The sequence below is a fragment of the Hemibagrus wyckioides genome, linkage group LG04 (genome assembly GCF_019097595.1).
Source record: "Hemibagrus wyckioides isolate EC202008001 linkage group LG04, SWU_Hwy_1.0, whole genome shotgun sequence".
Taxonomy (NCBI): Eukaryota; Metazoa; Chordata; class Actinopteri; order Siluriformes; family Bagridae; genus Hemibagrus; species Hemibagrus wyckioides.
In genome coordinates, this window is record NC_080713.1 from 20,316,362 (window position 1) to 20,327,519 (window position 11,158).

Genomic DNA, 11,158 nt, shown 5'->3' on the forward strand with positions numbered 1-11,158 from the left:
CCCAGCAGGTGTCGCTTTATCCTCGGTACCAATATCCGATACTTACCTCTTGCGATGGTGGATCAGTCCGATATTTCTTCTGTTGTTGTGTCCGATACTCACTTCCTACGATGTCGAATCTCTCCGGTTTTTCTCCTGTTGTTGTGTCCGATATTCACTTCTTGCGATGTTGAATCTCTCCGGTTTTTCTCCTGTTGCTGTATCTGTTGCTAACGCCGCACCACTCGTGTATTTTTAAAATTTGAATTTTAGAACGTTTTCGGGGGGGGGGATGGGGAGGGGGGTTGGGGGGGGGCATGGGGGGAGAGAGAAAAAAAGTCTCGTCATGGTGGCTCGTTTTAGCTAACTGTCTAACATTCAACATTAAATAAATAAAAAGATTCAGTTTCTCAGAAATTTTGTCATGTTAGCTACATGGATGTATTACTGTTTTGATTAGTCAGTGTGTTTGTGCTAGGATCCAGATCACAATTAAGGTTAAGGCTCTGAGGCGTTGACCAGAAGATCTAGGTTCAAGCCCCAGCACCGCCAAGCTGTCACTATTGGGCCCTTGAGCAAGGCCCCCAACCCACCATGCTGCATCAGGGGTGCTGCATCATGGCTGACCCTGTGCTCTGACCCCAACCCCCAAGGATGGGATATGCGAAGAATGAATTTCACTGTGCAGTAATGTACATATGACAAATAAAGACAACTTATGTTAATCCTGTAAACCATGTTAAAATATTAAGCAGTAATTACTGTCCACTAACTGCACTAATCTGACATAGGTTGTAAACAATGTAATATATATATATATATATATATATATATATTTTTTTTTTTTTATCCTGAAAATTAGTATGAACAATTAGATGGTGGATTGCATTCAACTTTGAGCTCTTTCAAAGTTCTCATTGACAAGACAGACATGTGAAGGAAACAGAAAAAACACACACTACTAGGTACATCATAAAAATTTTATTGAAATTTCTGTCATTTGCACTTGATGAATACACCACCACATACTTAAGGGATGTAAAAATTTCAGATCAAGCAGCCAGGCAACTCGTGTGCTGGTTTTGGTGTCAGTTTAATGCCAGACAGGTGGTCCACACAACAGCAGACTTTGACTTGTGATAGAGAATCCAAAAAGTACAAGAAGTCTAAGGCATGTTCAGCTCCTCTTGACTGAAGATCAGACACAACACAGAACTTCACTCCACTGCTGCTCCTGTGTCGCTGACCCTCCACCTCGGCCGAGCGAACACGCAAAGCGCCTGTAGCTGATCAGGAGATGTTCAGGAGACGCATGAATGCAGAAGAGTTGGAGCTTAACATTATTGCCACAACATCTACATAGGACTGAAAGGCTATGATTAAAGTCATTGTACAGTAGTTCCTCAGGTCTGTGGTTATTCAAAAGTAAAATCACAATAAAAACTCATTTCTAAATAACAGAATTCTTGCTATTTGAAATTCATTTTCCCGTTGATTATAAAAGCTAGAGACCATAAATCCAAAAACTATTTAATTTCCCTTTTCAATGTCAGTTCTGAAAAAGTGATTATGACAAGTCCTTGTTGAGAAACAAATTTAACAAAAGCAGATTCATTTGGCATGTTCAACTGTAATTCTGCCTGAAGCTCATGCTCTCAATTATACATTAGCACAGCTAGATCATAACAGTCTTACAATTTTAGAAATGAAACATTATATTCAAAATTCTAAGTATTAGTGCATTTAGTCATGTGTGATTCAATGTAGAACAAGCCAAGATCATTTGGAGGTTACTTCCTCATAATGCTCTGCATCTCGATTCTCCTTTGAGACACAGGTGTGGCCATACAGGCCACTGAAGCGTAGTGGTGTCATGTAATGAAGCCAGCTTTAACAGCTCCTCTTGATCATTAAAGTTCCCTGTAATCATTCTTGCAAAGATCAGGAGCTGACTGGCATCGGTCACGTCTGTGCTTTCATACAGCGTGAGAGAAAAGTATTTGCAATTGTTTATTGCATGTTTTAGTTTTTCTTAGACTTGACATGAAGGTCAGAAATTCCATGTTACTGTTCGGCGGGACAAAGATACAGACTCAAAGTTCATGACTATTTTCTCTTCTCCAAATGCTTTAGCCATCTCAATCGCGCATTGCTTTACAATTTCGCCCTCTGAAAACATTATCTCTCTCTCTCTATCACATTAGCCCTCTGAAAACATTATCTTTGCTTTTGCAAGCAGTGAAACAGCATAAGATGCCTTTAGTGCCTTTAGTGATGATTCTTGCTCCGTCATGCATTTGGCAAAAAGGTTTTGCTGACGATGTATTTTACTTTTCAAATTTGTGATGGGAGCAATTCTGGCGTCACCGGTGTATCTTTCATACTTATATATGGGAGTAGTGGTGTAATGTAAATTAAAATCCTTCATTACAGACCTCATTTCTAAACAAACCAAACAAATGGGTGCCCCCTTGAACTCTTGAAAAGATAATCCGTTTCCCATTTTTACTAGAAAACATGATTTTTGTTGTCAATTCTTTTCTTTCTTTTCCTCATTTTCTCATTACAGTACTTCACATTAGCGTGCACACAGGACTGCTTAAATACTATGACGATTGGCTGGAACTAGCACCCTTTCCTGGTTGGGAGAATTTACATCCTAATCTGAATCAAAATTTTTCAAAAGTATTAAATTGAGTATAGTTCCTTGCCTTGAGACAGTCTTTCGTGGGGAAGAACAAATAGCCATTTGTCGTTTCCATAATGGTCTCGAAAGGAAGACAGCCACACACCAGCCTGTACAGCGTCACACCCACAGAAAAGACGGTAGCGGGGTCTGTCTGGTACTGCTCCTGTCTGAACCACTCAGGAGGGGCATATTCAGGTGTGCCTGTTAACAAAGACACATTAGATTTAGAAAAAGAGTCACAATACTTGCTGCCACCAAGAACTCATGGTCTCAAATCAGACACCTGCAAAGTAATTGTAAGAGTCTTTGACGAGGTCTCTTTCAAGTCAAACAGCTTGACTTGAAATGTGTCTGTCTGAATCAGAATGTTTTCTGGATTGACATCATGGTGCAGTATCCCCTGGCTCCTCCTGCCACACATTATAATGCCATCCTTTGTAATACTACTTATCAAGCTCTTCTTAGAAATGTGATTTTTAGCTTTTAGCAAGATTATAGCTAAAATTCTAGATTATAGCAATAGGTAAGATATACATCAGCATAAAGAAACTTACAAGCTGTAGTTTTTCAAATGGCATCTTTTTGGAGACTTGATTGCAACCTGAGGAAAGATGAATGTGTTATGTGTAATTAAATGAAATCATTTACATACATAAAGTAACTAAAAGAGTTCTTCAGACTCATCTGGCTTGTGAGGTTACATAATTTTAATTTTATGCATGAAAGTGCAGTAGTTACTGTTTTGAAATAACAGCTTTGCAACCTTACTGCCAATCCCACAATGCTACACTGATCCTTGATGTCCAATGTAGCAGCAAAAGATGTCAAAGTAAAGGGAGGTTAAGAGACGTATAACAATCAACCTCCTTCAAAAGGAACTACTAGTGCCTACTAGTGAACACTGCCATTCCTGAGTTCAGTATTAATATTGTTATAACGTTTTTCTCTAATTTAAGTGCAAATTAAGCTTAGAAGATTCAAATTTGTTAAGACATGATTGGTTACCTTCTGTCCATTAGTGGCACTGATCAACTTTACTTCTGATTGTGTAGAAAACTGGTCAAAGGCTAGAGTAAAAACAGAAATGGAAAGATTTACTGGCAATCCGTCTTCTTTGCGTATCCCAGCAAACACACAACCAAATCCTCCTGTAACCAGCAGTTCTCCTTCTAAATATGCCTCCGTCCAATGTGACTGTTACGTCCCTAAAGCTTGACTTAGAGAAACCAAGGTAATTTATTTACAAGTGTACGGTATGTGCAAAAGGTAATATACACTTTATAGCCAAAAGTTTTGGGACATCTGCCTTTACATGCACATTCATTTCAATTTTATTTAACAAAGAGCACTTTTAACAAAGAGCATTGTCTCAAAGCAGCTTTAAAACTCCCTTTGATGGTATGAGGAACGAAACCTTGAGAGGAACCAGACTCACAAAGAAACCCATCCCCATTTGGGTGACAGCAGAGAGTGTGATCAAAAATTATTCTAAACCCCGGAGAGTGTGATATGAACAATGTCCTTTGTGCATTTATGTATAGTCAATTGTGTGATGCAGATACAGCATGTGTAGAATGTTATGTAAATTAATAAGGAGGTTGTTATCGTCCACATAAGGTTGGCAGCGTTGCTTTGAATACCCCAATCCTCACAAAGCAGAACCTGGCTAGAGCTGGTCCATCTCTGGATGCCTCGGGATGGGTAGAAGAAAGGAAACAAGTGGAAAGTAATCAGCATAGCTGCTGTTCATAATATTAGCAGCACTAGATGATAATGTGCATTTAATCAGATGTACTGAAGTACAAGGTAATGGGATGTATTAAATGTATGCCAGGCTAAAGAGATAAGTCTTAAGTGTAATTTTGAACTGGGAGACTGTGTCTGAGCCCCGAACACTGTCAGGGAGGCTATTCCAAAGTTTAGGAGCTAAATACCCCCTTTTGTAGACTTATTCTGGGAACTACCAGAAGTCCAGAGTTTTGTGATCTTAAAGAGCGTGGTGGATTGTAACGTGTTAGAAGACCACGTTTAGAGCCTTGAATGTAAGTAGTGCTAGTTTATAGTCAATTCTAAACTCAACAGGTAGCCAGTGCAGGGATGATGATATTGGGGTTATATGATCATATTTTCTTGACCTGGTAAGAACTCTGGCGGCTGCATTTTGGACTAACTGTAGCTTGTTTATTGAAGATGCAGGACAACCACCTAGTAATGCATTACAATAGTCCAGTGTGGAGGTCATGAACAAATGAACTAGCTTTTCTGCATCAAATACAGATAAAATGTTCCTAAGCTTGGCAATATTCTAAGATGGAAGAAGGCTGTTTTTGTTGCTGTCTAATATTACACCCAGGTCTTTCACTGTTGAGCTAGTAGTAATAGTACATCCTTCTAAATGCAAGCTGAATTGCGAGAGCTTTTGTGTACTGGTATTTGGACCAATAAGTAATATTATTTATATTATATATTATATATATATATATTATATAGAATTTAGTAATAGAAAACTATCGGTCATTCAATCTTTAATATCTTTAACACACTCAGTTAATCTAGACAAATTCGATATTTCATCTGGTTTTGATGAGATATATAACTGGGTATCATTGGCATAACAATGGAAACTAATCCCATGCCGTCTAATGATCTTACCCAATGGAAGCATGTGTATCGAGAGAAGCAGAGGTCCTAAAATTGATCCTTATGGGACCCCGTATTTCACTGGCACTACACTGGATAGTTCTCTATTTAAATCTATAAAATGGGATCGATCAGACAGGTAGGATCTAAACCATTTTAACGCCTGTCCCTGCAAACCTATGTGATTTTTTAAGTGATCTACGAGAATGTTATGATCTATATAGTGTCAAACACAGCACTAAGATCAAGCAGGACTGATATGGAGATGCAGCCTTGGTCCGAAGCTAAAAGCAAGTCATTTGTGATTTTAACTAGTGCAGTTTCTGTACTATGATGGGGCCTGAAACCTGAATGAAATTCTTCAAGGATACTGTTTTCCTGTAAGAAGGAGCATAATTGAGCTGACACCACCTTTTCCAATATTTTAGATATAAACGGAAGGTTTGAAATCGGTCTGTAATTTGATATTACATCAGGGTCTAGTTTCGGTTTCTTAAGAAGAGGCTTAATAACTGCTAACTTAAGAGATTTTGGGACATGACCTAGAAATAACGAAGAGTTAATAATATTAAGAAGAGGCTCTCCAGCTACATGTATCACTTCTTTCAGCAATCTAGTTGGAATTGGATCTAGCAAACATGTTGTTGGTTTAGCCGTGGTGATAAGTTTAAATAGCTCTTCCTGCCCCATGCTGGTGAAGCATTGTAGCTTTAAATGTGGAGCTATAGGCTGGTCTGGATCACCAGATGCTGTCAAATGTTGAACATCCAATATTTTGTTCCTGATACTATCAATTTTTTAAGTGAAGAAATCCATAAAGTCCTCACTACTAAACTGTGCTGAAATACTCTCTCCAGAAATCTGATGCTTTGTTAGTTTAGCCTCTGTACTAAATAAGAATCTGGGTTTATTTCTATCAGTTTGCTCAGATGCTCAGCCCTAGCAGCTTTTAGAGCCTGTCTATATTTGGCCAGACTGTCTTTATACGCAATTCTAAAAACTTCTAATTTGTTTTTTCTCCACTTTTGCTCGAGGTTACGGGTTGTTCTCTTGATGGCGCGAGTATGACTATTATACCATGGTGCAGGTGTTTTATCTCTTACCTTTATTAGTCGGATGGGGGCAACAGTGTCTAGTATGCTGGTAAAAATAGTGCCTATGCTGTTAGTTACTTCATCTAAATCATCTGCATTTCGGGGTCTAGTAAGAAGTTGAGACAGATCTGGGAGATTGTTTGTAAATCTGTCTTTAGTGGTCGGAGTTATAGTTCTACCAAGTTCATAACGTGGAGAGACATGTCTAATATGTTCTACAGGTAGAGTGTACACTAATAGGTGATGGTCTGTGATGTCATCGCTTTGAGGTAGAATGGCTACATCAGTGACATCGGTCCCATGTGATATAACTAAATCTAGCATATGATTAAAACAATGAGTTGGTCTATTAATGTTTTGTTTAACCCCAAAGGAATTTAGTAAATCTATGAATGCGAGTCCTAACACATCGTTAGCATCGTCTACATGAATGTTAATGTCTCCTATGATTAACACTTTGTCAAAACTGATCAAAAGATCTGAGAGTAAATGTGAAAACTCATTAAGAAAAACACTGTAGGGCCCCGGGAGTCTATACACGTTGGCCAGAGCAAGATATAGTAGGGATTTTTTATGCCTGTCTGAGAGTGCAACATTAAGGACAAGCACTTCAAATGAGTTAAACATAGTAAACCTATGTAGCTTCTTTTTCCTGCCTCTCGAGCGTTATAGATCTCACTTCAGTGTTTCTTAAATTCTGTTCTATATAATAAACAACACTAACACCATTCACTCAATACCAGTACACCTTTCTGTAAAGCAGAGCGCACCTTTTTTACATAACTTGCTCATTATCCTTCACCATTATTTCATTTTCATTCTGAAAAAACAGTTACACACACACACACACACACACACACACTAACTTCTGTTTTTTCAAACCAGAGGCACACGTTTGGTTACTATTCTTTTCTCATCCACTGCCTCTACAGAGGTCATTTTAATCCAATTATTCTTTAACCTCTGGGTCCGTATGGGCCGGTTTCTGTTCCCCCCTCCCTATCCTAGACTTCAGATGAACTAAAACAGATCTTTGAGAATAACAGGTGTCTGCTTACCTTTTTCTGCACTCTTCCATGAGGTCGAGCCCCACAGCACAGGATCAGTCATCATGCAACACTGGGTGTACGGTCACTTCATATTGCAAAAAGACATTAATCAACCCAAGATCAATTCATCAAGATGTCACGGAAAGATCTGAATTATTCCAAAAAATCCCCTCAATATATACTATTCCATGATGCTCCTCCCACATTTTTCTATATTCCTTACTCAAAAAGTTTCCCATTATGTTCAGGTTTCAGCTTTTTCATTTCCCAGTGTCTCTGATTTACTCGATTTTAGATTCCCATTAAATTCAGTTTTAGGCCTCTTGTTTTCCCAATATTTTTGTTAAGAAAAATGTTCCCACACATTTTTTTGAGAAAAAACCCTCTTAGGGACTTGCATTCTCACCTCAAACACTGTACTGAACGGATCTTCCCTGATTTTGGATAATTTCCTCATGTGTTGGTATTGCTTTTCTCTTTTATTCGTCATATTAACTAATTCTACTGATGTATTTGTATATATACATGTACAATACAACATCTACGTCATCTTCTAGCACTTTTAGTCAACCACATATCGGCTCTGCTCAAGCATTTGCTCGCTCAAGCTTCAACTCAAACCGAGATAGCCTATTCTCTTCTTTCTCCTCCAGGCTCATCTAGCAACACTACTGCACTGAGTTCCAGCAATGATGATGTTTCTGAATCTGAGTTTGACTATTACCCAATGGCCAGCCCCACTGTCTCTCATCCCACCAATCCTGCTTAATTCTTCCATTAATTTTAGCCAGCCCACTAAGTAAAACTTGTACTTTCTAAATAAGTTTCTATGCCACACACTGGTGTTTTTGTCAAATCATACCCTCAAATACATGTCAAGTCCACGGTTACCTGAGTGAGACTTGGTAAAATACTGTGTGACATGGAAAATGCAGAATAATAAATATACTGAAAAATGGCAATATAAGTATTTAACACAATGACAGGTGTCCGGAAGATTTGTGAAATTCAGAAATGTCTTATTGCATTGTATGATCTGCAGATATTTCAGTATACATACTGTATATTTATGTTCTTTTATTGTCGTTAACTGCTCTACATTGGATGGAAGAAATCCTAGGAGTCTTAATTGTTGCTCTGATTCATACTGTCCTGTCAAGTTCCCACTGACTGTTTTGAAGAAGCATGTCACTGATTAGGGCAGGGGTCTCCAAGATGTTTTCCTCTGAGAGCTACTTTGACAAAATTGTGGTGGCCAAGCATACATTTATTTACAAAGCTTTCAAAGGAACACCTTTGATATTGAATTTAATATTAATTTTGAAAACAGAGACCTATAATTGTTTGGGATTAAATAATATTCACTCTGGCATTCATATGCATGTGCAATGGGAAATATTAATCAGTACTTTACTGCACTAATAAGAAATGTCTACAGCATACTCATCCTGTATATTCATGCAGCAGGATAGATTCATTCACTGGCTTTGCTTTGGAAGCTTTATTACTAACACTGTTGAATCTACAGCAGCTTCCAAGTTAAATGTATCTGTCATGCGTTTTCTTTATTCTTTATCCAAAGTACTTCAATTTGTGCTTATAGATTTAAGTTTATATAACACATCCATGTACAGTCTTGTGTTAGCTGAGTGTGAAATCAATTGATGAAAATCTGTATCAAGCTGTGTGATGCGTGTTGAGATCCCTGGAATAGACAGTATATATTAAAGATATATGAAATGTTATTATGTCTTTGTGGTTAATTAGTTTAATCTCGCACAGAAAACATGAGTGAAATCTAACCGTTTACAAATTAAAGAGGAGATTCCACAAATAAAGATGATTTTGGGTCCTGGAGGAATTCTGTATAAAAGAGTGCGCTCAGATTCTTGCTCTGTGTTCTCTAATCACATGCATAAATGTGTCAGCCCTATTATCCAGTATAAAAAGATCCACTATAAGGCCACTGTTTGCCAGATATTACTGGGAAATTGAGTACTGATTGGAGGACAATATACACAAAGGTGAACTAGTGTGTATTTTACAGCTTTTTTATGCATACTGATGAAGGACCTCAGCAGACAAATGCATGTTGATACTCTTCAGTAGATGTGTTTTGCATTTTACTAATTATTGTGTAATGATCTTTAATGGTTGTTCTTTCAAGATGGGTATCAGATGTTTCAATTAACTACACAAGGAAATAACCCCTCTGAATTGTGTCTTTAACAGTTCAGATGGTAGGAACATTACACATATAATATAACATTTTCATTATATTTATTAATATTAATATTATATTTACATTATAATAGATTCATATTCACCACTAGGGGCAGTGGTGGCTCAAGTGGTTAAGGCTCTGGGTTGTTGATCGGAAGGTCAAGGTTCAAGACCCAGCACTGCCAAGCTGCCACTGTTGGGAGGTTGAGCAAGGCCCTTAACCATCTCTGCTCCAGTATCATAGCTGCCCTTGCACTCTGACCCCATCTTCCTCAGCTGGGATATGCGAAAAAAAGAATTCCAATGTGCTGTAATGTACAAGTGGCGATATTAAAGGCTTCTAATTGGGAAAAAACAAGATAACAGTCCTGAAAGGATTAGCACAGGGTATAATGTCAGTGCAGTGATATAAAGAGGCAACATATATTGTAGACATGCTAAAGATAGTTGTGGATGTTCTTTCTTTGGATAACCTATGGCTGCAATAGCTAAGAACAGTTTAATAGTTAAGAACAGTCCATCCTTGAACAGTTGATAACAACATTAAAATTAAGATAAGCCAATATGATCAAATTAAAATTCTTATTCTAAATATGATGCTTATACTCATATCCCCGTTAACACAATTAGCACTATTTGATGCTATAATATACCAGTATAGAAGAGATTATTTTTTTATTTATACTGTCCGGTGTCACCCAGATGAGGATGAGTTACCTTTTGATCCTGATTCTTCTCAAGGTTTCTTTGTCATGTCATCTCAGGGAAGATTTTCCTTAACATCATTGTCTCTGGCTCGCTTCTAGAACTCTCTCGTCTGTTAGATTCAGGGTCTGCTCAGTTACTCTCACTATTGCATATCTTGCCATTACAACAGATTCAGTTTCATTGTTGCTTTCATGCTGCTCTTTGCACAATTACTTAGGTATTTGAACAAATATTACCATTTGCACTGTCACTTGTAACGTATAAAATTGCACATCAAGGCTGCACTGCAATTAACCTAATTTTTTCTTATTCGTGTCCGCCACCCCCCCTTCTTAAATTGTGGTTTATATGCCGGATTAATTTTCTTCTTATATATCTTGTAGTTTTTGTTCTTAACATTGCACTAGTAACTTCTGGTCAGTTATCACATTACCCTGTGTATACTGACTATTTGTAAGATATGCAGTGTGTAATTTACAACCTGTCTTTGTGTTACTGTCTCTATTGCTGCTGGATATTTGGAATCTATCTATCTATCTAATCTGGTCAGTGTAATTCACATACAACGCCATGTGTGGCTGATCTAGCTTTTATATTTAGTGTCTGGAAATTCAATATGTTTTACGTTCACTTCAAAGCTACCTTTGCCAAGACATTACCCTAGCTTCATAGCCATGGTCAATTATCTAGAGAAATTGCTTTGTCAAGTTTTGGAAAATTGCCTTTGATTTCACAATAACTACACTGAAAACACTGATCCTCACACACATGAAGAT